Consider the following 26,043-nt stretch of genomic DNA (forward strand, 5'->3'; position numbering starts at 1 on the left):
AATTGTTCAATTATATCAATTTTTTAATTGGTGGAAAGCACATCACGTGCTTTCCACTTAGAGACTTTTGCAACACATGGTGGATTATAATGCCCGCTTCACTTCATTTGGCCATTATATTAGTAAATAGCAGACTTTATTCTGCACACCCTTCCTTCCCATGAAATGGAAGGAAACGTTTTTGTGGGTTTTTCGTAGTACATTAGTGAAAGCATCACGTGCTCGTACCATGCGATATCAAGTAGGTGGGGAGATACGTAGGGATAGGTATGCGTATAGAATGGACAAGACGAAAGATGTGGATTGCTTTAAAAATGGCATCGTAATCGGTTCCAGTCGCGCCAGTACTGTCTCTCGGAAACAGTAACCTCGCGGGGGTTTTCACCTACGATTGTGTCTTGGGTTTATCGAGATTGGTCCAGTAACCAAATAACATCAATTAGTGGCGATGGTGTTGTCGGAAACAGCGCATTGAGAGCCAATAGGCCAACGGATGCTGATAAGCCTTGGGCATGGGTACAGAAAAGTTAGTCAGTTAGTTATATAATAACCCAGTGCAACAGTGGTAACTAAAGAGGCATTTCAGAATGCACAGCTCCTCATGCCTTGTCGGCTTCATGACTGTGCAGCTATACCCTGATGGGACATAGCAGCAAAATCATGAAGTCAGAACAATATTTCGGCTGTCGGCTGCTATACCCTGATGGGGTATAGCAGCCGACAGCCGAAAAGGTTCCATTCCTCTCTGCAGAAAACAAAAATGTGCGATTACATGTATTCAGAAACACAAACGCCGGAGTAGAAAGTTGGTAAAATGTTGCCTCTTCTGACGAATTCTGATTCCTGCTAGAATCAGGATTCGTAAGACCAGTATAGGAATACCGGTATCTGGCGAAACAACATGAGTCCATGAATCCATCCTACCAGTTGTCAACAATGAAGGCTATGACAGCGGTGGGTGTGTGGGTTTTTCGTAGTGCGCAGCTGTGTCCTTTGATTCTAGTGGAACAATATTTGGTTTTCACAGTCCATCTGGACTGTTTCATATCAGGCGCATCCTTTCATGGTGTATCCATCTGCGAATGGGTTTTTCCAGCAGGATAAGGCGCAATGTCACAATACCATAATTATACAGAACTGGTTCTGGAACGTGAGAGTGAATTCAGCCTACTTAGTAGCCTCCGCGTTCATCTTATATTTCAACATGGAATTGGATTTCAATCCAACTGAACGTGTGGGGTAAGGTGGAACGAGATCTTTGGAGTAGTTGTCCCCAATAAACCAGTTGAGTCAACATGGACTAGCATTTTTGTGGCACTAGAGTTCATGCTACAACGAATCCAAGCTCTTCTGGGAACTAAAGACAGATGTACTCGCTTTAAGTAGCGTACCTAATAAATTGACTATTCAGTGTACATTACAAGGACTCGCTTAACGTAGCCTCTGTTTTAAAGTAAGCCAGGTAACAGGTAGAAGCTACAAATGATTATATCGTGTGTATATATATATATATATATACAGGGTGATTCACTACCAGTGCGACGAACTTGCAGGAGGTGTAGGGGGCACAAAGACGAATCGGAATCACATAGCATTGCAGGGTCCGAAATGCCTTCGTCATGCGGTAGAGGACGTTGAACGGGAGGTCGCGTGAACAGCGATCCCGCTGGAAGTCAGCATTTGCGAACCATTTCTGTTGAAGAAACCAAGTAGCAAAAGTCCTCCGGAGTGGATAATCCGCAGGCTCCAATGATTGGACGTATTGCAGATGGTATGAGCTCATTTGGTTTGTTGACAGTATCCTCCATACAGTGGATTGGGAAATACCCAATCGTTGGCCTATCGCTCGAGTACTGGTATTCGGATTGCCTTCTGCAAGACGTAGGACATTCTCCTCATTGTCTGGCGTCCTCGTCGTTCGCTCTCGATTCATGGCACCTCTCTTGAAACAACCAGTCTCACGTAACCTTCTGTGCACACGTGTGAAAATCGTATGATGAGGAGCACGCCTGTGCGGGAAACGTTCCTGGTACAAGCGCAGAGCGGCGCGCCCGTTACAGTCCGCAGCTCCATACGCGAGGTGCATGTCGGCCAGTTCAACGTTTGAATACTCGTCCATCCTGCTGCCTCGGGAACCAGTTCGCAAATGCTGACTTCCAGCGGGATCGCTGTTCACGCGACCTCCCGTTCAACGTCCTCTACCGCATGACGAAGGCATTTCGGACTCTGCAATGCCATGGACACTGCTCGTCGTGGACTAATGTTATTAGTGGAGTCCCTCAGGGCTCAGTGTTGGGTCCATTATTGTTTTCTGTATTTATAAATGATATTGATGATGGTATATCAAGCTTAATGTCGAAGTTTGCAGACGATACAAAGGTAGGCAGGGTTGTCAAGGACACTACTGACACTATGCTGCTGCAACAGGATCTGGAAAGGTTGAGCAGATGGGCCGAGAGGTGGCAAATGAAGTTTAACATTGACAAATGTAAAGTACTACACATGGGAAACAGCAACCCCAGAGCAACGTATCAACTCTGTGGTACTACACTGACAGTGGTAGAGAATGAAAGGGACCTGGGGCTGGTTGTGCAGGCAGATATGAAGTTCTCTGAGCAGTGCAGACGGACTGCAAGAGTAGCTCATGGTGTATTGTCAATGATATATAGGAATTTTTCTAGCATGGATAAGGAGGTGATTATTCCCTTGTATAAGGCAATGGTCAGGCCACACCTAGAGTACTGTATACAGGTCTGGAGGCCTCATTTCAAGAAGGATGTAGAGCTGCTGGAACGAGTACAGAGAAGGGCAACAAGATTAGTGAATAGAACAAAGGGGTGCTCTTACGAAGAAAGGCTTAAGTTTTGCAAATTACAGGGTCTGGAGACTAGGCACCAGCGAAGTGATCTGATAGAGGTGTATAAAGCCTTGAATGGTTTAAGCATGCTCAATGCTGATGGGATTCTTCCTCTCGCTCAGAATAATCATCTGAGAGGGCATAAATTCAAATTGAGGAAAGACAGATGTAGGATAGACGTGCAGAAATTTGCCTTTAGCCAGCGAGTGGTTGGTTGGTGGAAGAGACTTCCATCCCTTGTCGTGGAAGTTGATAGCCTAAATAAGTTTAAGGCTCAGCTGGACAGGTATTTTGAACGAACAGAGGGGTGAAGTGGAAGTGGGTTTTTTTTTTTTTTTTTTTTTTTTGGCTGATGCTGCATAAGCTTGCTTTCTTGCATCAAATGCCTCTACTAATGCTAATGCTAATGCTAATGTGATTCCGATTCGTCTTTGTGCCCCCTACACCTCCTGCAAGTTTGTCGCACTGGTAGTGAATCACCCTTTATACTTATACACACACACACACACACACACACACACACACACACACACACACACACACACACACACACGATATACATTGTGTGGGAGTTACGATCGTCCAAATGCTAACTGATTCGGATAATCGATATTTTAGTAATCCACAGTTGGAATAATCGAGGTTCTGGTGTAATTCATATAATTTTTCAGATTGGATTGCGTTAAACGGTTGACCCTAGGAAGTGTTATTCAGTTGCTTTTGTAAGATCAAAGAGGTCATTTTTTAAAAAAACACTAATCCATCAGTGGCATCATGGAGAGTTTTTGAAGAAAGAAATCACTTTAATTGCGGGATATCATTTTGGTAAGTATATCCAGAATATGTTAACCAAGTAAAAAAAAAAAAAATCGAATTTGTCAAACGATAGATTCAAGGATTCTCAGGGCGTCAGTTTAAAGCCACTGTACTTCCAATATTGGAGTTTCTTGCTGCAGTTTGGTACCATTCAGTCGCTTTAAACAGGAAACAGATAAAGCGATGAAATATGCATTACAGCTGCGTATTGAATCGCTGCAAATGAAATTCAATCACTGTCTTTCTAGACGCAGTCTCATTTTCTACCACCAGTTATCTATCCGAACTTGAGCTTCTATTTTGAACTAGATTATAGAAATATATATTGTCATAGAAATAGATTGTAGAAATACATTCCCAATGAACACGACAAACTGTCTTGGATCTTAACATGCATAATGCTTTTTTTTTTCCCGGATCAGTTAAATGACAGAAGCTTGCTGCACCTTCCACATCAATAGATCGAGGTTAGAGGTATCCAATATTTTCTTCTTTAAAAGAACCATGAAAGTTATAAGGAAACAAGAATTGGATTTAACTATGGTCAGTGAAAAGTTTCACTTGGTTGCCTGAAACACGTCATGTTGGTGATCGGTTGAATTTAAGTGAAGCTATTTTCTTCAGTCGATGCTATGAGATTTCTGATGAATCAGACTTTTTGACATCCCGCTTTCTTGGGATTTTACATGATAAGAGAAAGATTATCGTCAAACTAAACGGACAACAGGTGAAATCGAAAAACAATAGTTATAAAATTCTAAATACTTTTATCCTTTTAGATTATTTTTTTCTAAGAAAAAATATCATTGTATTTACAATAATTCTGCGATATTATCACAGCATTATCACTTAACAGCCATACGACTAGGAGTTCTATAAAAAAAAACCTTGTGGTAATAGTCAGAGATAATGGTTTTTGAAGGACAGATATGATGGAACATAAATGGGACACTACAGCGCGAGGCTGCTGGTATATGAGAGGTGTGGAATTAAAGCTGGATGGACTAGTTCGAAGATAATGCAAGAGTGATATATAGACAAGGAAGCGTAAATTGAAATCGAAATTTAGACTATGATCATGGTAATTAATAATCGCAGTGATATATGGAACAAAGACATGGACAATGAGGAAAGACAAGTTTGGAAGGAGAGAAATGATCCTTAGGGAGGAAAACAACGCGGAAATGAGGATTATATGAAAGCAGGATGTAAGTTGGGAATACTACCGAAAAACAAAGGAAAGTCAAATTAAGATGAGTCGAACTTGTTTTGAGAAAATAAGGGCTTGTTCAGGAAAGCTATGGTTATGAACAGCCAATAGGCAGTGGTGTGTCACCCAGCCGGTTCTTACCAGTTCGGAAGAAATGGTTATTAAAAGTTTATAAAAATGCTATTGCTATTATTTACCAGCTATTAAAAATGTATTATTAACCGGCTATTAAAAATGCTGTTGTTGCATATTAACGGGAAGGGACGACACTAGAAGTGCCGAGCATTTAATGTTTAATTTTAGGGAGGTCTCGAAAGATATCCAGAGGTGTAGCGATAAAAAAAAAAAAAAGGTGTAGCGATATACCATAATTAATTAAAAAGCATAAAATGGCTTAGACCCAAAAAGAAAATCAGCGTGTTATATCTAGTACGGGGACGTATGAATGGTTGCAAATTTTATTTCGCTGAAAAGGAGGTCGTTAAAAGTAGAAGGTTGATAAACATACCGTGGAAATCGAGTTCCTGAGCGGGATTTGTGGAAAGATTAGGAGAGATAAAATAAGAAATGTAACCATTAGAGAGAAAGTGGGAGAAGAACAATTACAATAAAGATTGAGAGGAACAGACTGAGTTGGTTTGGCCATGTAAAGAGATTAGAGGATGGCAGATTGCCCAGGAGAATACCAGAAATGAAAGTAGAGAAGACCAAGAGGAAGGCTGAGAAGGTGAGAAGAGGATGGAAAAGGAGGTGAGAAGAGGATGGAAAAGGAGGTGAAGATAGATGTAGAAAGAAGAGATGGAGAGAGAGGAATGATTGGACGATAGAGCTAAATGAATAAAGCTGGTTTCCTTACCAACCTGGCAAGAAACTGGAACAACGGATAAGTAAGTATCCCTAGACATCAAATCAGCGTGCGAGCCGACGCGGATCCAGACTGTTTTTCTAGGGGAGAAGAGAGACGACGATATATGTGATTGATATTAATTGAAAATGAAGTTTGAATTTATCCCGAATTTCTAGGGCCACTATATAATATAATAGATATTCATAACGAGGTCCATGCAATCGCCTCCTCTTGGATCCACCGACTGCTTATCTGTTTACAAGCATATTGTAGTAGTACCCATATTGAAATCCTCGAAAAGCATTGCCATATATTTGGGAAGCTAATTACCCTGATGCAAGACCTACCCACTAACAGACAAAATGAAAATTGAGCAGAGCAACTTCTGATTCACTGCGTTCGCAACGTTAGAAGATAACCCCAAAATGTTCGTAGCAACAAAAGACAAGCAGAGCTCAGCAGATAATGTCACAGGGCTAATAAGAAGCCTTGGTAAATCATTAAATATCAGAAAAAAAAATCATCTCGGATTTAGCAAAACATTTTAAAATATTCAGCTTTTAAATATTCAACCATTAAAAATCTCACGAGCACCATAAAGATTAGGGATAATAAGGGACGAAGAACTTTTCTCTACGTAACATTTCTCTGAATCGAAAAAGAAAAAGGGGGAAAAAAAAAAAAAAAAAACGCCAGCAGTTTATGGCTAGTTAAACAGGCGCTTAAGGAAGTGAACAACCCAAAACTCATTAAAGAATACATTCAGAGATATACTCGTATGTCACCAATAGTGCTCTACGCCTCCCCTAGATCGTCTTCTGTTTTACCCTTTTTTAACTCAAATTCTTATATATCAAAATTCCTATGATATATAGGAATTTTGCTAGCAGGGAAAAGGAGGTGATTGTCCCTCTGTATAAGGCAATGGTCAGGCCACGCGTTGAGTAATGCGTACAGGTCTGGAGGCCTCATTTTAGGATGTAGATTTGCTTGAGCGTGTACAGAGAAGGGCAACAAGATTGGTGAGGGCAATGAAGGGTTCCTCTTACCAAGAGAGGCTTAAGTTCTGCAAATTGCAGTGGCTGGAGACTAGGCACCTGCGCGGTGATCTGATTGAGGTATATAAGGCCTTGAATGGGTTGAGCACGCTGAATTCTGATGGGATCCTTCCACTTGTTCAGATTACTAACCTAAGGGGACATAAATTCAAATTAAGAAAAGACAGATGTAGAATAGATGTGCGGAAATTTGCCTTTAGCCAGCGGGTGGTTAATTGCTGGAACAAACTTCCATCTGTCGTTGTGGAAGTTGACAGGTTAAATAAATTTAAGGAGGAACTGGACAGGCATTTGGAGGGAATTTTTTTTTTTGGCTGATGCTGCATAAGCTCATACACTTGCTTTCTTGCATCACATGCCACTACTACTACTACTACTACTACTACTACTACCTCAAAAAGATCTCAGCAAAGGAGATTACTGACTACTACGCTGGATCTCTTGGGAAATCCCACACTATTTCTTGAAGAATTTTATATGCCATCCACGATAACATAAAATCAATATACCCAACATTAATAACCTTGTTATCCTCTCCGGTCCAAGTAAGAACGTCAAAGAATGGATTTGGGCAACTTAGATTCAATCTAAATAACACAGAAAGCCTAAGCATGGTATTTCCAGAAAACAAAATCCAACATTCAAATGATACCTACCTGCAGAATTTGAATCAAATAACTTCAGTGTTAACTTCGAAACTCAAGCTCAAGACCAACACTTTGAAAATATCGTGAATTTTTCATAAGCTTTGACGTTTCCAAAGTTCATCTGAGCTTACTTATTTTATGTACTCGTAAATTTGGATAATGACTGCATAGTGTTAACAGCTAATCCAGTTAACTTAGCACTCTAGCTTGTATGCTGCCTTTAGGAAGACTTACATTACATAAAAGTACCTGTGTAAGCAGCTATAATAGGGGATTATCGTGAGATAAAATTTAATAAATGGAACAATATTTGTCAAACAAATAGTGAATACGTAGAACTGAGAAACACCGAAAGATTCACGATTCTTCCATGATGCGAGTTCCAGCCACTTTGATTTCCTCCTCAAAATGAAATAATCTCTCCACGAACAACGGAGCATTAAAATCAGTTGGAGACCCTAAGGAATTGTGGGATTTCCAACGTTCTGCGTAATTAAATAATAAATAAGAATATATATACATTCTGTGATATTGAAATTGCAACACCTAGAAGGAATGATCAGAAATTGTGCATTCAGTTTAGCAGCGGATGAATTGCGTCCTGATTTACAAATGATAAAAATACGGAACCAATCGGGCAGAAGCTTCCGCTAATATCAGAAAGTGGAGATCGTGGAGCTCAAAGCAACGCGTGTGTGACGCCGTTAACAGGTTTCTGTCTCGCAGAAACTGACTTCAGAGTGCAAGGAGTTTTAGTGAATGCCAAGACGTCACGTTTGATGCTTGCGATCTCAGCGACTTTGACAGAGGGCTGATTAGCGGCCTTCGAGAGGCTGGATGGCCGCTTCGTCGTGAAACGGAGTGGCCGTGACAACACCACAGTGCACAGATGTTGGCAGTAGTGGCTGCGAGAAGGTACGGTCGAATGGGTAGTGGAACACGACAGAAGACTTCAGAACGGGAGGATGGTATTATCCGTCGACAGATTTACACCGCATCTACTGCCCCGCTTGCTACCATCCAATGAGCTGTGACATCAGCTGGCTGTCACCTCATCACCCTTCGAACCATTGCATGCCAACTGACAGATGGGGACTGCCATTCATATCGGCCATTGCGTCGATCACCCCTGACTGCTGCCCATCGTCAACAGCATCTGAAATTATTATTATTATCATTATTATTATTGTTTATGAAATGGTGCCTCGCACCGGCCATCTGGAATACAAAATGGTAGAGTGGCGGTCTTTAGCGATGAATCCCGTTTCTGCTTGGAGCCCGATGATTGTCGCATACATGTTGCGAATGCAGCGGTCTTGTTGCCATTGTTGAACTCCCTGTTCGTGTTGTGGTGTTGGGAACGATCAGTTTTAACAGTCGGTCGTCCTTGGCGTTTTCTATGGCAGTCTGACTGCTCGCTGCTATCTCCAAGATTCTTGAACCTGTCGTCCTACCCTTTCTTAATGAAGCGTCTTATGCCATTTTTCAGGTGGAAAACGGCTGAACTGCAACAGTTTACTCTGAGTGTCTTAGTGATGTAGACATATTGTCTTGGCCAGCCAGGTCTCTGACTTTCTCCCCCATTGAGCACATATGACCCCATGATTGGATGTCATCTACAGAGCCACTGCAGCCTCCTGCGTTATTTAATGGGAAATACCGCAGAAGGCTATTCGACACCTGTACGACTCAATGCCTAGACGTACAGTTGCGTTACATTTAGTTAAATGTAACGCAACCGTGGTGAATTTACGTCATATTGATCTGTCCATTGTAAGCATCATTCTGTGTCATTAAATGTGTTCACGCACATTAGCTTCTGCAACTTATCACATAACAAACAAAAAAAAAAAAAAAAAAACAGAGAATATCAACGATTTTTATGTGCGAACCGACAACATTTCATTTCTGCTTATCCGTCACATTGTCTATTCATTCCTCCAACCAGCGCATTGCAAAAAACGTAATATCCATTGCTTCATTGACAGTATGCGGTATATAGATAAACTATGTGACATGTATGAAAAAAAAAAAAATAAATAAAATAATAATAATAACTGCTAGATTTCTGTTAGGCTGATTTTAATGAGATTTGAGAAGGCTGAACAAGTCTTTCTGAAAGATATAAATATAAAAATTAACGAAAAACTCCATCCACTAGTAGCCGAGTTATCACGTACTGAAGAACAGACTTAGTGAAGACAGTGAACTCCTTACGCATTGGCTAATTCTTTTAGGCTAACGCGCCTAAAAGAAGTATGACTATCATTTTGATTAAACCCAATGGTGTTAATAAAATTCCGAAAATATTTTTCAGTTTTTGGAGATTAGTGCTACATGTGCGTTTATGAATAAACGCACGTGATGCTGAATTTTTTTCTCATTTTTTTTCTACCACCGAGTATAAACAAAAAATTGTTTATATTGATAATTAACTTTTTTGTACTTCGCCGCACCGTTTCCAGCTGGTCCGCATCCTCCTTGAAATGGGGTTTCGAAACCTATATAACTCTACAGTACTGAAGATATATCCTAACCTAAAATGGAATAATTGCCCCTTTGTCCCTACTTAGTAAAATTCCTGTACATCATAGATAAAACTTTATATTCTGTCTTAGCCGCATGTCTTCAGTGTTGAGAGAACACATCATGTTGGATCGCTCAATTACTCTTTAACTGGATAAATTCCATCAACTTGTCGTGCCTTTTGCACATTCAAGCGTGTCCATTTCGCTGCCAATCCGTTTTCAGCAAACACACAATCGTCTACTTCCTGGCAACCGTTATCTGGGCCAGTAGTACTCTCAAACTTAATAAGACTAATCAGTAACTATGTGATAATCAAATTGTACTTTCCCTGGTTGGAATTTTACTTTTCCTCACTCCTCGCATAAGGTGTGCCATATTCATATCTCGCCTCAGAGGAACAATTCTCTAGGCTCGGACTTGGATAGGAACCCGGTAGAATATAAAGAGCATTGATGGTGTTAATAAAAAAAATGGGAAACGATACAGATGTCCAGATGTTGGAATTAGAGAGAAAGATAAATAGGGAGGAAATCAGGAGTTTCAAGTTGAAGGATAAATTCTAAATGATGGAATTTATTGGGTTGATTACAGGGCGATTTCAGCTTAGTTTTTTATCTCTACAGATGAACTTTATTTATTTATTATTATATATTTTTTATTAAGTTGAAGAATCTATAGTGATATGTCTTTTTCGGCAGCTGTTGTATTTTAAATAAATAACTTTTATTACTAGTTCGGCTACGTGGCATTACATTTTGAATTTAACAATGCAAGCAAATGATGCGTTATCACTTTGTTCTCTTCACTTAATTTTCTTCAACTTTTTTTTTTTTTTTTTTTTTTGCTGGTGTTCTATGCACGGTTTAATCGGAAGAAACACAGGGAGGGATTGTCGTAGGTCTTTGAGAACCACTGCTTAAAAGTTCTGTTTAAAAAAGATTGGTAAATGTACGCATTCGAACATTTCTCCAAAACATCATTAATTAATGACATCTCAACACTGAATCTTGCAAGAGCTAGAAAAAGGCTTCCACATTTTGGTACAGTACTGTACAAATCATTTAGCTATGACTAGTAACGAGTTCAGCATACTAACACCCTTTCACTTTCTCTCTGATATTTATAGATTCGATGTGAGGTCAGAGCGCACTCACTCCGTTCGAAGCATGGCGTGAATTCGTTACGACCTCCCTCACTGAACGTGCAAGGGAGGTACGATGTATTCTGCGAGCGGGGGAGATCGTGAGACTACCTGCCAGTGACAGCTGCAAACGGGCAAAGGCAGCTGAGCAAGCGCCAGAGAATATTACTTGCCCCTCAGCTTTATACTTGTAGGGGAAAATTCGCAACATATATGTCAGCGGGAGATATATGCACGCCCCCTTTCTCCCTCCTACTCTGTCTGCCTTCATTGTTTACTGGCTTCCCATTTCCAGGATCGCGTACAATAACGATATTGGGATACATTAGTTTTTTTTAATGAATTGCTATTGAACTTGAACAATATAACCAAATCAGTGAGAATCTTCTCCGATTATAACAAATAGAATTCACTAGTGAAATTTAAAACATTACAAAGTTTTTCGGAATAAGATATTTGATTTATATAAACTTCTTATTTGTAACGTTCTTGTGGAATTCAGTTAAATTTGCATTTCATTATTTTCCATCCACTTTCCAACTTATACAAGCGGAAGACATCACCTGTTGTGACAAATTTTACAGGAATATGAATATGGGACGCCTTGTTATGTGTTGAGCAAAATCCGAAAAGCAATCGTTTATTAGTTTATAAAATGAAGAGAAAATTTTTATATTTGATAACCCTACGCATAAAGATAATGCTTCCAAATTATTGGTCACAGATACGGGAAAATTTCGAGATAAGTCCCAAATTTATGTTAAAAAATTTCACGTGTATTTCAAACTTACATTAAACTTGCTTCGTATACGTTTCCTTAAAATTACAACTTCAGGAGAAGTTATTTATATATTTGGCTTAATGTTGACAAATTTTAGTTAGAATAAATTAGGCAATCTTCCCGACAATATCTAATTAAAATGCATTAGATTCATTTATTGAAAAGTGTGTACATAGGCCTCAATATGTTTTTTTTTTTTTTTTTTTTTAACACGGTTAGTAACCAAAAAATTAATTGGGAAAGGGGGTCCAGAGCAAAAATTCCAAAACATCATTGTATAAAAGGAGAGATCATGTAATTCCATGAAGAAGTAATCTGAACTTTTATGTTTTCCTTGGATACAACTAACAGTTATTATCCTTGTTGTTGCTATGTTATTTCTTCCTGATGGAGAGGGGGCGGGTTCCATTCCGTGACCGATACTGGCACCAAGTGCATAGGATGGTTGTTATGTCTAGTGTTGCTGTTTGGTCGAGGAACTCTCTGACTGTCCTACAGGTGTTCAGGATTGCGACGTTCTGGAGTTCCTTATAGGTGTTCTGTTGGAGGCCTATTGCTGCTGGGCAACATCCCATGTCGTGTCTATGTAGGGTCTTTGGCACCATGGCAGTGGTTGACACGATGATTGGGATGGTCGCTACTTGTTGCATATGCCACACCTCTTTGATCTCCTGTCTTAAGTCCGTGTACTTCGTGATCTTTTCCTCATAGGTTTTCTGGAGGTTGCGAGTGTCGGGCACCGCTATGTCAATCAGATAGGTAGCCTTTTCCTTCTTGTCGACAAGAGTTATGTCCGGTCTGTTGTGCGGGATTGTCTTGTCCGTCATTATGGTGCGGTCCCAGAACAGCTTATTGGTTGGGGTGTCTAGTACGGCCTGGGGTTCGTACCTGTAATATGGAACACTTTCTTTGATCAGCTGGTATTTCCCCACTAGCTTCTGATGTTTATCTTGGCTACCTGGTCGTGTCTACGAGTGTACTCCTTCTGGGTGATCACTTTGCATCCTGTGATGATGTGTTGGATCGTTTCTGAGGCCAGGTGGCATCGTCAGCATGTGACAGTTTAAATAATAATTTTAAAAATATACACATATACTGTACTACATGTACCCCCTGAAGTTTACATTCTCCCCCTCGGTGCAAGCACTCTGGATTCAACACTGCTTCAAGTGGTCTGATATCTTCTTAGTTATACACCTGGTCAGGATCTTGTACATCGTTGGGAGACAGGTGATCCGCCTGTATTTTGCCGGGTTTCTTGTGTTTTGGTCTTTAGCCTTCAGAAATGTGATTGCTTGAGTAAGAAACTCTGGATTGTCTCTGGGTGACTTATCATTCGGATGAACTGCTCTGCTAGGTTTGTGCGCAAGTGAGCTTCTTGTACCAGTAGTTGTGGACGTTATCTATTTCTGGGGTTCGCCAGTCGTGGGAATTCCCTATCGACTGTTGTACTTCTTCCACCTGAATCTCCCATTCTCTCAACTCTTGTACGTCCTTGGTTTTCTTTTGTCCTACTGTAGTTCTATCTAGGGGGCTTGGCTGTTATGGCTAACTTCACTGCTCCATATGTTGCCAGAACTTCTCGATTGTCTTCTACCCTGGTGGTCCATTTCCGTCTTTCCCGTCTTGTCCGATACTCCTTGTTTTCATCGAAGATTCGGTTGTTTATTTTCTGCTAGGAGCTCTCTTTGTATCGGCATAATTTCTTGCTGAGTGCGAGCAGGTGCTACTTCAGTGTAACTAAGTATGGAGAATTCTCCGATTTTTGGTCTCCAGTTTGCTGTGGACGTTGTATCTCTTGATGATGCTCTTTTCTTTTCCAATTAGTTTCTTACTCCTATTACCCCGTTGGTACTGGGTCAGTTGGCCTATCTTGACTCTTAATTCTTCTATCTTCTGCTAAAGTCCTCTTTCCCAAGATGCACCGTTTCTCCTTTTTTCGGTGTTTCTGCTGCTGGTCTCTCGCTTCTCTTCCATTAATCAAAGTGGCTGTTGCGGCAGCACAGTTACGACTGTGTGGATGGCCTCCAGTTTTGCACCGTTGTTGTCGAGGTAATGTGGTATTATTTTCCGATTGAGGTGGTCTGTGACTCCCCACAGGATTCTTTTGGGTCTCTGCTTCCGTAATACATGTGTCTTTGTGTGGTCCATTCCCTCGATTTCTGTTAGGGCCTTCTTCCACTGGTCTTCTGTTCTGGATATCATTACCTCCTCTCTTTCCACTTAGCTGGTTTGGGTTTTATTTCTTCTTGCTCTTCCTCCTCTGGTTCCATGTTGTCGATATTCTTTATTTTTTGTAGTTGGTTGCTCACGTCCTGTTTGTTATTTTCTTAGATTGTGGAGCTGTGAGGTTCTTCGTGATGATAGACGTCTGTGGTCTGGCTGTTCGGTGATCTGAATATCCGGGAATCGTTCATACCACTTGGTATGTAGTCTCGACCTGTACATTGTCATATCGGTCTCCAACTTGGTTGCCCTTGTGGGAAGCACATTTGGTAGAATCGCCGTCCTCCCCCACACCGGGGTGGAAAAGACCTAGGTTCGAGCCCATCGATGACGTGAGGAATTTTTATGGGCCTTTTTAATAATGGCTGAGTTCGATCTCAGGCGAGAGTAACATGGTTTTTTCTCCCGGAAACTCGAGTTTCCGGGAAAGTAGCAAAACAGAAAATCTACCTCAGAACACACGCAATTTACAGACAATATATACGGAGCAATATGGCCTTAGTCGCTGATGCTCCTAAAACCCTATTACAGTACAACAATAACTAGCTTGGTTATTTCGTAGTACGTTCACATGCTGAACGTATTCATTTCGATGCTCCACTTCATGCGTTGGCGTTTTTTAGCTTCCTGGGTAGTCACTAGCGCAGTTACACAGGAAGCACTTCTAGTTCGTTGGGCTGGATAATCTTGCCCTTCGTTTGTGGTAGCCATACGGGGGACATCGCCACTTGTTCCACTGTCTTCCTCGGAAGACTGTCTCCGACTTAACAACCCCTGCCTACGGCCTAAACGTGGGTAACTTTATCCTGCGCCACACTCGATGCAGTATGATTATTACTTCTCTTCGACATATCATGATGCAGTATGATTATTACTCCTCTTCGACATATCATGATGCAGTATGATTATTACTCCTCTTCGACATATCATGATGCAGTATGATTATTACTTCTCTTCGACATATCATGCATTATGATTATTACTTCTCTTCGGGAGGATCACTATCTTTGGAGGTGTTTAGCATTATCACCTATCTGTGGAGGAGGAGCTGTGTAGCTTCGGTTGCAGTACTTCCAGTGGTAGTTCTTGGGAGCGACACCAGATAGTGCCACTATCTGCCTGAGCCCTCCATTTCGGGTTCTAGGTCCGCTGAAACGACTTTCGCGATGTATTTTATTATATTATTATTAGTATTATTATTATTGTAATTATTATTATTATACCACTCTCTCAGGGTGATATAGGTGGTTGACACGATCATCGGATCGTGTCAACCACATATTATTATTACGAGGGGTTCCGAAAAGTATGGTAACACATTTTTTTTACTTAATAATGGTGAAAGGGAATGAGATGAAACGCAGGATATAGATAGACCCGTTAATAACGTTCAAAAAGACCGCCAGTGCAGTGTTGCGGTACTGTCGCTTCACAGCAGATTACAGTTGCAAAATGGCGGCTACTGTGCGAGTGTGGTCCAAAACAGATGTTCGTGAAGTTATTCAATTTTTGCAAGCAAAAGGGTCTTCACCAAGTGATATGCACCGTGAACTGGTTACTGTGTATGGCAAAAAGGTGATGACAAAGAAGCAGGTGTGGTTTTGGTGCAATGAATTTAAAGCAACCAGTGTTGACATTGACGATCGAAAAGGGGGGATCCTTCATCGAGCAAGAAGACATTTTGCGCATTAAGGGCATCATTCTTGAAAACAGGTGAGTGAAACTGGGTGAAATTGCACAAATATTGAACGTGAGTAAGTCGCCTGTTCACGATGTCCTTAGCTTTCGAAAGGTGTGCTGCCGCTGGGTGCCCCGACAATTGTCAGAGGAGGAGGACAAAGCAAAACGCATGGGGATGTGTCTGGAGAACCTGTTGCGATACAGCGACGAATGAGAGAATTTTCTCGCTCGCATAGTCACAGCAGACGAAACGTGGGTTCATCACTTTACCCCGGAGAGCAAACAAGACTCCATGACCAGGAAAAATCCACAATCTCCTGTGCGCAAAAAATTCAAAATTGTTCCCTTCCCATTGTCCGAAATTCATGGCAACAGTGTTCTGGGATCGCCAAGGCGTTCTGTTGGTGCATTTCTTGCCGAAGGGAGGAACAATCAATGCACAGCTTTACTATGCAACGTTGAAAAAACTGAAAACCACCGTTCGACGCAAACGACCAGGACTCCTGACAAGCGGCGTGATTTTGTTGCACGACAACGCAACGCAACTCCACACACTGCCCACACCACTCGTGAGTGGTTGCGTCGTAATCGTTGGGAAACTCTGTCACATCCCCCGCACAGGCCAGACTTAGCACCGTCAGACTTCCATTCGTCCCTTTGAAAAAACACCTTTCAGGAAAGCATTTCACCACGGATGAGGAAGTTGATCAGGCGGTGCGATGTTGGATACTGCGCGTAGGCATGGACTTCTTCAGTACTGGTATTGATAAACTGATCCATCGTTGGGGCAAGTGCATCAATAAAATTGGAGACTTTGTGGAGAAGTAGTGCATGTTCACTTATTTCTTGGTGTGTAATTTCAATTTCGTATAATTAAACATCATCGAGAGAAAAAATGTGTTATCTTACTTTTCGGAAAGCCCTCGTATTATTATTAATCCTGTATTCGTATAGTACCTTTAATAATATTAAAAGCACTATTCGAGAACAGTACGATAATCAAAATTGCTGAAAAAATAGTCTGAATTCACTTCATCAGTGTCATAATGTTCTGCTAGTGGGTGGACCTTGACCAAGTCCGGATTTACCGATGTGCAGTGGCACACTTGTTCCAGGGCGGCAAGGTAGCAGGGGGCCCCTAGGCCAACAGGATTACTGTTGGTCCAAGGGCTCCCCCAGCGACCTTATTTAGAACCCATAAAATGTGCGTCAGGACCCAACTACCTTAATCCGGCATTGACCATGGCTACGTATGTAAATATCAATGGCAGCTGCCACGGTAACACTGAAAAAAATAAAAGTAAACTCTTTGTTTACTTTTATTTTTGTGTGTTTATTACTTGTTTATATTTATTTTGTTTGTTACTGGTTTGCAAAAAAAATAACAAAAAACAAATCGTTTTTGCCCTTGTCATACAATGGTAAACTTGAAACTGAATGATTCGACGAGCTAGAGCTGATTTAAATGTTGTGAGAAAGCAGTGTTCTAAGATAAAAAGAAAACAATTTTTTTTTGTTAATCTTGGATTGTGGAATATTCTGGAGTTGATTTTTTCATATTGTTGTTTATCCGCTGATGAAACGCTTAGTGAACTCCAATTCGCATATCTATGAAACATAATATATTATTTAAATAGATAAATACCAATAAAATATTCTTTTGTGCTTTCCTCAGTTTTTTGAAGAGCTGGATCATTCCAGTATGCCTTCCCTAATGCAAAGCAGATCCTAAACACGCCTAAAATCGCTTTCTTAAATTTTCTTTTACTTTATTTAATTATTAAGGTGTAATGTCTAGTGTCGGTGAACTAGCGAGTCATAAGGCAGACCAATTAAGCACGTGGCTGACAAATGTACTTCTCCTGAGAACGTTTGCTACAAAGACTCAACCTTTTCTTCTTCTTCCATCCTTAACATTGTGTACATGCTTCTCTTGGCTTGCGGGTTCAACCGATTGCTTCTGTGAACAAAGTTCACCTTTGGCATTCCAGAAGAGGCCAATATCCTCACTAGGGGTCGCTGACTCCTACGGAACAGACGTGAAGGTCATGTGGATGGAAAAAGAAAAAAAAAAAAAAGAAAAGAAATGAAACAACCTAGCGTTTAACGAAGGTAACGTCTTTGGCCTGCAGCACTTTATACGAGACTAAGAAAGTGGCAGCGAAAGTTGACCTTAATTCCCGTGCACTTGGCGTTCATCAAGACGCAGTCTTTTGTTGTGTCGTAATGCGCTCGAGTAGTATCGGAGTAGGCTGATTACAGCTTCCGTTTGCTTGTTTTCATTTCTGTTTGAAAGTAAACGTCATCATTTGCTTTTAATAGTTGTTATATTATTAGCATCTCTTTCTTGCCTTCTCTCTGTATAAACCTCCGCTCTTCCTTTCTCGCATTCTCTGTGTGTCGCTTATTCTCGTCCACTTTTTTACGCCCTCTCTCTCTCTCTCTCTCTCTCTCTCTCTCTCTCTCTCACACACACACACACACACACACACACACACACACACACACACACACACACACACACATTCTTGGTTTATTTCGTTCTCTTATTCTCCCTTTCATTTCTTATTTTTTTTCTCTCTCTTTTGTCTTTTTATCATTTTATTTCCAACCAGTTTTCCTTTTTCATTTCTCTTTTTGATTCGTTTAATATATCTTTTTTTTTTTTTTTATATTTAATTCATTCAGATCTTGAACAACTTGGTCCGCCTTGGAGAAACTAAGTGAGTTTCCTTTCATCTCTATGCTTCTTCGTTCTCTCAGAATCTGCAAAAATGGATGGAACATGTGTAGCATTGTATTGGAATCAGGATGCTACTCTGTTTACTCATGACTCTTGTTGACAATTTTAGACTGTCTTTTATATTTAACAATTCTGTTCTATTAAAAAGAAAAATAAACAACCTCCCACGACACCATCTGCATCGCATACCAAGACAGTAGTTTATAATTAATTATATTTATATGTTCTGGTTTCCTGGATCCAATCATAGTTTGTTGAAGGTGAGGATATTAAGAAAGAGAATAGGGGTTTCGATGTTGTAGCATTACAGGTCTGTTTGGTTTCTAAACTTTTGGAGCGGTTAAACAAAAATCATATAATTTAAGAAAAAATTTGAAGTCGCCTGAAATGTAACTAACTTTTATTTGTGTGAATGTGCCAATACGCGTAGTGGAAGAATGATCATAGTGAATTTTTCACTTGTCGCTCGTTTGGAGAGGGTTACATTCGAATCCTGTCGAAGACTAAGAATTCTTCAAAGCCCCTTCAGTTGTGGATACAGTTAGCAAATCTCAGATGGACTAGGGGTTTCTACCCGTGGAATTATTTTTGGATTTTTAGCTTGCTCAACATGCCTATGAACGAATACACACACGCGCGCGCGTGCGCGCGCGCTTGTATAGACATTAAACAAATATAAACTGATGCACAATGATCAAAAGGATCCAAGTATCAAAAGTAATTAATGCGGAGAAAATCCCAAACAACATCAAAGTAGTTAGCCTTATGTTACCTATACGTAATTTCAGGCATGTTATCTTAACTAAGTTCTCTATTTAATGCCCATGAATTGTACAGAATAATCGCTTCTATTTTAGTTCAAAAAATTAATATTTAGAATAGTTTTCTTCTGGATTGGGTCACTAACTTTCGGTGTACAGTAGGACAGAAGCCCATCATCACCCAGAGTGTGTAGAGAACCTGTTTCTAAAAGATTGTACAAGGCATGCGCAGAGACTCTGCTACGGGTATTACGTAAACCTTAAGTCTGACCCTATTAAATCTCCTGGCCTAAGAAGTTCAAAAGTTAATGTGCTTTATTACAAAGTCTATACGTCTTCCTATAAAGCTTCACTATCTATAATGTACGTTTAATCAGTGTTCAAATGTGGACATTTTTTGTGCCACCTCACCTTTGTAAAATCAATACAACGGAACAACTCTTGTGTCATGTTTGTTCAGATACACTATAATTCATGTATGCTGCCTTTCCTCATCTCTCACTTGCTACCATGAATTTCCATTTAACTCAAGCTGCATCACTACTAAATATTCCACTCTGTTGTTACCTGTTTTTTTCAGTGAAAAGATTTCATTATTTTCTGGGTTAATAAAAACATGAGAAACAATATTTTATTGAATGTCTCAAAGAGAATTGTGTTATTATTATTAAGTGATCTTTTACTCCGGCCAGAGTTACAAGGTGAAATTCTTTATCGGTTTTGTCATTCCATGGGATTTAATTGGTTTTGAAATAGTGTTGTCTGTGTTTATTTTTTAATGCTTTATCACAGAAAGTTTGATGGTGTATAAAACTAGTTCTGCAGCACACACACACACACACACACATGGAACATTACTAATTCTGATGCGCACATTGTCCCACCACTTTAGTTAATCCATTTTTTTTAATGAAGTTTATAGCCAGAGCCTTCTATCGTAATTCTTTGTAGTTCATTAAAGTTCATTTTGCTAATAACTCATGATTTGTGCGAACAAGTCCTTTTAACATACTCTCTGTAGAGGCGGTGTATATGATGTGTTGTGTCTGCAGGGTGGCCCCTAAACATTAGTACAACTTTGCCCTGTTACCCTGTGAAGATATATAAAACTCTGTAAAATGTCCAGAAATGAGTATAGTACTATGTTTATGCAGGGTGTGTGTGTGTGTGTGTGTGTGTGTTGTTTCTGGCGACTTTGCGACTGGTAAGTAGAGATCACCTGGAAGGCTACTTTCTAGTGCCTGCCCACGCCAGAGGCAGACCACAACTGTATGCACGGATTGTCCTTTGTAGACTAAATCCCGCATCCATAGGCAGTAGTGGAAGTTCTATGGGTGTCAGCATTCTAGTACCATTGATGCCCAATCAGTGGTACCAGCCAAAGAAATAAATGAATAAAAAAATAAAAAAAAGCACGAGATAATAATAATAATAAATTACAAAGATAATAATAATATAGATAAAAAAATAATACTATAATAATATAAAAAAATAATCAAAATACGGATATGATAGGAAAACCAATTAAATAAAAAATCCCGCATCCACAGAAAAAACCAGTGGGTGCCTGCAATCCCTTGCCATAGGAGACCGATATCCTGAGTATCAACAAAAGTTCCGCCTCTTGAAGATACAAGAAGCCACAATAGAGTCGTTATAGCCCGTTCTTCAGCAATATTGAAGTCTGAATCACGCCCGACATAAATTGCGAATTTGAATGAATTCATATCTCTGTCCGCAACTCGCTGGTAACAGTTGGTAGAATCGCCGTCCTTTCCACACTGGGTGAAAATGAAAAGGCCAAAGTTAGAAATCCGTCGATGACGTGGGGAATTTTTAATGGCCTTTTCACAACGTGGCTGAGTTAATCGGTCTAAGAGAGAGCAGTGTGGTTTTTCCCCTCCCAAAAACTCGGTTTTTCGTCTAGCCAACAGGCCAATCGACCTCGCAATTTACAGCCATAATCTGTATGGCGCAATATGGTCTAAGTAGCTGATGCGCCTAAACCTCCAACAAACAAACATATCTCTACCTGTTTACATGTACGATCACTTTCTTCCTGTGGGAACTATCTCAACCGGGTGGAAAAGGCCCCGGTTCGAACCCGTCGATGACGCGAGGAACTTTAATGGGCTTTTATCACTTCGTGGCTGAGTTAGTCGGTCTCAGACGTAGAGAGCAACGTTCCCGCCCCCCATAAACGGGTTTTTTTCGTCCATCAAAGCAAGCAAATCGACTAGAGAACACATGCAATTTATAGACACAATACACATGGTTATATTTAAGAAATTACTGGGTAACCCTAATATAATAGTTTGGTTTTGGTTTTTGTGGGAAATACCTCTGTGAGGCAGATATGAAGTTCTCTGAGCAGTGCAGACTGGCTGAAGAGTAGCTCATGGTGTCTTGTCAATGATATACTGGAATTTTTCTAGCAGCGATAAGGAGGTGATTATTCCCTTGTATAAGGCAATGGTCAGGCCACACCTTGAGTACTGTATACAGGTCTGGAGGCCTCATTTCAAGAAGGATGTAGAGCTGCTGGAACGAGTACAGAGAAGGGCAACAAGATTAGTGAATGGAACAAAGGGTTGCTCTTACGAAGAAAGGCTTAAGTTTTGCAAATTATAGTGTCTGGAGACTAGGCACCTGCGAGGTGATCTGATTGAGGTGTATAAAGCCTTGAATGGTTTGAGCATGCTCAATGCCGATGGGATTCTTCCTCTCTCTCAGAATAATCACCTGAGAGGGCATAAATTCAGATTGAGGAAAGACAGATGTAGGATAGATGTGCCGAAATTTGCCTTTAGCCAGCGGGTAGTTGATTGGTGGAACAAACGTCCATCCCTTGTTGTGGAAGTTGATAGCCTAAATAAATTTAAGGCTCAGCTGGACAGGTATTTCGAACGAACGGAGAGGTGAAATGGAAGTGTTTTTTTTTTTTTTTGGCTGATGCTGCATAAACTTGCTTTCTTGCTTCATATGCCTCTACTAATGCTAATGCTAAACTCGGGTATTTCATCCCGAAAACAGATGGAATACTGATAGTTTACAGACACGAAATATTGATGCCTCATTGCCTTAGCTACCTCTTGGCGCTTATTTTATGATGATCTAATCTAAATGTTATTCGTGCCAAGTCATCTGTCCCGGCCGTGGTTTTAAAAATTTCTTACATTACTTACAATGTGGTAACTGCATGTAATTAAAATACGTTTTATTTTTATTTTTTCAAATTGTAGGCGGGGAATTTCCTTCCCTTATTCCTTTTTTTTTTTTTTTTTTTTGTGGACGCCAGTGTCACTGACCTCCTTGACTTTAAAGAGGAAGAAGAAGACAAAATACTTGTTCTTTCTTTCTTGATATTTCTCGCCATTACTCACATTTTCTTTAAGAATGACACCGAAAAAGAGAAGATACACTTTGATCACATGCAATATGAATACCGTATAGTCGAGAACTGCTGTCATCAACTGACCGTGGGTGGTTCTTCACTCGCCCTCAGATCGGCTGGCAATAACCTGTAAGGTTGATAAAAACCACCCATTCAGGTTACTGCCTCGGCACATGTTATACAAGTTACAAGAAGAGCGTTAGAACTTTGTGAGCAGCGTGTGAAGTAAATCACCACAGTGTAATGAACGTTTTAAAATCTAACAAGCCATTCACAAAAATGAGGGACAACCTGGTTTGTATGGAAAAGGCTACTGCTATGATTATTTCCGAACAATCATTGATAATAAATTATTGCTGAATTATGGTTTTTGTGTATATTCCTTCCTACTAATTTTACATGATGTTTTGGAATATTTATATAAGATCGCATTTTTATGTATTTGTACTAGTGAATCTTACGCGTAGTCTCATGCTTTATGCAAAATAACCACCTTAGTTTATACTATCAGGCATCTCTCATATTGTAGAGTTAAAAGGGCGGGTTGTCACGACTGCAACACCAGGGTACCTGGTGTTGCAGTCGTGACAACCCACCCACCCACCGAGGAGAAGCCAATACCCCTTGAAACGGTTCCATCTGGTTGGGGCTTGATGCTCCTGGAGTTACCGAGAATAGGTAACAACAGGCTTCAATACTGGGGAAGCGTTGCTTTTTCGAGGAGTTTATGAGTGGTGTGAGTTTGAGGAGTTACTGTCTCCTTCATTCTTCAACGCTGTTTCTTCTTCTTCTTTTTCTTCCTCTCCTCTACTTTTTGCTTTTCTAGGTCTAATAGGGACAAATGGATAATAGAGCTATTATTCCACACATATACAAACAAGCCTTCTGGGTGGTGGTATCCGCAAAGAATAAATAACATTAGTCTTCTCCATTGGTGAAGCGTTACTTATTCGAGGTAGTGCAATACCATGGCAACTCTTGTGAAGGTATTCACAATATGAGATACAATTAAAACGATGCCAGTTATCTACTTCGGCAGTTTACTACGAACAAAACATGGTGCAATGGCACTACCCGTTCACTAGAGAATCTTGCGCGTAGTCTCATGCTTTATGCAAAATAATCGCCTTATGTATTTGTATGTATGCATTTTTGGAGATCTTTTCAAAGGATAACAAATTTAATAGTAGCATCCAAGGACTCCAAAGATTGTTTCTTACACTGTTTTTTTTTTTTTTTTTTACTTAAAATTTTTCCATAGAAAATAATGTACAAAGGATGTATTGCATTCTGGTTAGACTATAGTACTTGTTTCTTCACTAATGTGCATCTTCATATTAATGTTTCATAAGATTTTTTTTTTTTTTTTATGAAAATCCCAAGCACGAGAGGTAGTAGAACGTATAGTACTTAGTACTGTTCATGGAGTGGAGGTTGAGAAGATGAAAGAAGATACTTAACCCCAGGGGTTCACACCCGGTGAGTATGGGCCTGGCACACGCAGGGTCCTGAGCTGGATATCATCATTTTTCTCTTTCTTGGTGATTCCCCTTTCTCTCTCTGGGTAACTCAAGAATTTGTTTTTTTGGCTGGTGCAGCAAAAGCTTCAGCTTCCTAGCGCCATATAGCTACTACTACCACTACTTGTTGACTTGTTGACATTAGACGAATTTCTGTAGATTGTAATTTTCAGGAAATATGTATGAAGGGAAGTTGTTCCAGAAAACTCAAGTTGAAGGAATGAGAGAGGAAGAAGAAAAGTTGGTTCTATAACTTTGAAGTTGGACAGTAAAAGGTTGCTGCCTGGATGCGCACATGTTCGGAGTGGTTTGGAAGAGAGAGCGGTAATTATAGAAGCCAATTCAGAAGAACAGTGCCCATAAAAATATCTATAGAAAAGGCTTGCAGCAGAAACAGAGCGTCTATGAGACAGAGAATGGAAAGACTTCGTTGGAGATGGGTCGTTAATTAATCTAACTGCCCTCTTTTGAATGGAATCTAGATTTTTAATTAAAGGAAATTATAATAACATAATCGTTTAATTGGTGCTGTATGTATATAATGTTTTTAATAAATATAGTAATAACTGATTATGAAAAAATAATAGTTGTACTTTCAACAACATGATTAGAATAATAGAACTGTTAGTCTTTAAAACTTGTGATTGACATAATTTCGGAATGAAACCCTCCTTCACACTACAAAACTGGAATTATTTCACGACACATGAGCACATCGACGTTTGATGTCCTAATGAACATGTCAGAACAAGTTCTAATCAATGTTAGTCAACGTTCTGACATGTTATCAGTATTTAATATGCAAATCATCTATACTTTTTAAAACTGTCCTCGTGATTTTCTCCTCTAAAAATAATTTGCCATCTTTATGGTAGCAAATTATTTTTATAGGAGTATTGTACACAACTACTTTATCCTTTGTAATCAGTTTAAGGTGTACGTTGTATCTTGTTACCCTTGCTCTGATATGTAGTCTGACATTTGTTGTTTTAGCTTAGGTAGTTAGGTTGCTTTTTTCGATAAGTTGATTCCAAGGTTCTAAGTTGAAGTTAGTATGACTAGTCATACTAATGCTTTAGTCATTGTATAAGGCTTGTGTACTGTTTCATCAGGCCATCTAAACAGTCAGAATTCCGCTGCCCACTTTTTTTTAAATTTTTGTTGTTGGTGCAGATAATCAAATCATTCTGCATGATGGGTATTATATATCTTGTTACATGTGGTATTATTTTCTTATTCAATATGGAATACAACGTTGAGATCCTTGTTTTGGGCGAGGTCGAAATCGATATGATTTTGGAGTCGTTTTATTATTATTATTTCTGTTACGTTTACACCGTGGATATAAATGTGAATGCCATTTTGCTGTCTTGCACTTCTGCTGTCGTGCTGCTCTGTGGGTTTAATTTAAGACCCAGTGACTTTAGGTAAGACTGCAAGTAATGGTCTCTCGTGGGTTCACAGTAGCTATAATCACCGTCCTCCCTACACCCGGTGGAAAAGACCTGCATTCGAATCCCGTCAATGACATGAGGAATTTTTATCAGCCTTTTTCACAACGTGACTGAGTTAGTCAATCTCAGGCGAGAGTAGCATATTTTTTTCTCCCGGAAACTCGGGTTTTTCGTCTAGCAAACAGCAAATCAACCACAGAACACGCAATATACCCGGCGCAATATGGTCTAAATCGCTGATGCGCCTAAAAATTCTTATAATATCAATAACTGCAATTTACGGAATAATTATTTAGTCTGCTTCATGATTTTTTTGCCGTGAGTTGTTCAGTGGATGTAATAAAAAATTAACCGCTTAAAGTTTTTATTATATTGATTG

The sequence above is a fragment of the Mastigoproctus giganteus genome, chromosome 9 (assembly GCF_048544385.1).
Source record: "Mastigoproctus giganteus isolate SK-2022 chromosome 9, ASM4854438v1, whole genome shotgun sequence".
In the NCBI taxonomy this organism is placed as follows: domain Eukaryota; kingdom Metazoa; phylum Arthropoda; class Arachnida; order Uropygi; family Thelyphonidae; genus Mastigoproctus; species Mastigoproctus giganteus.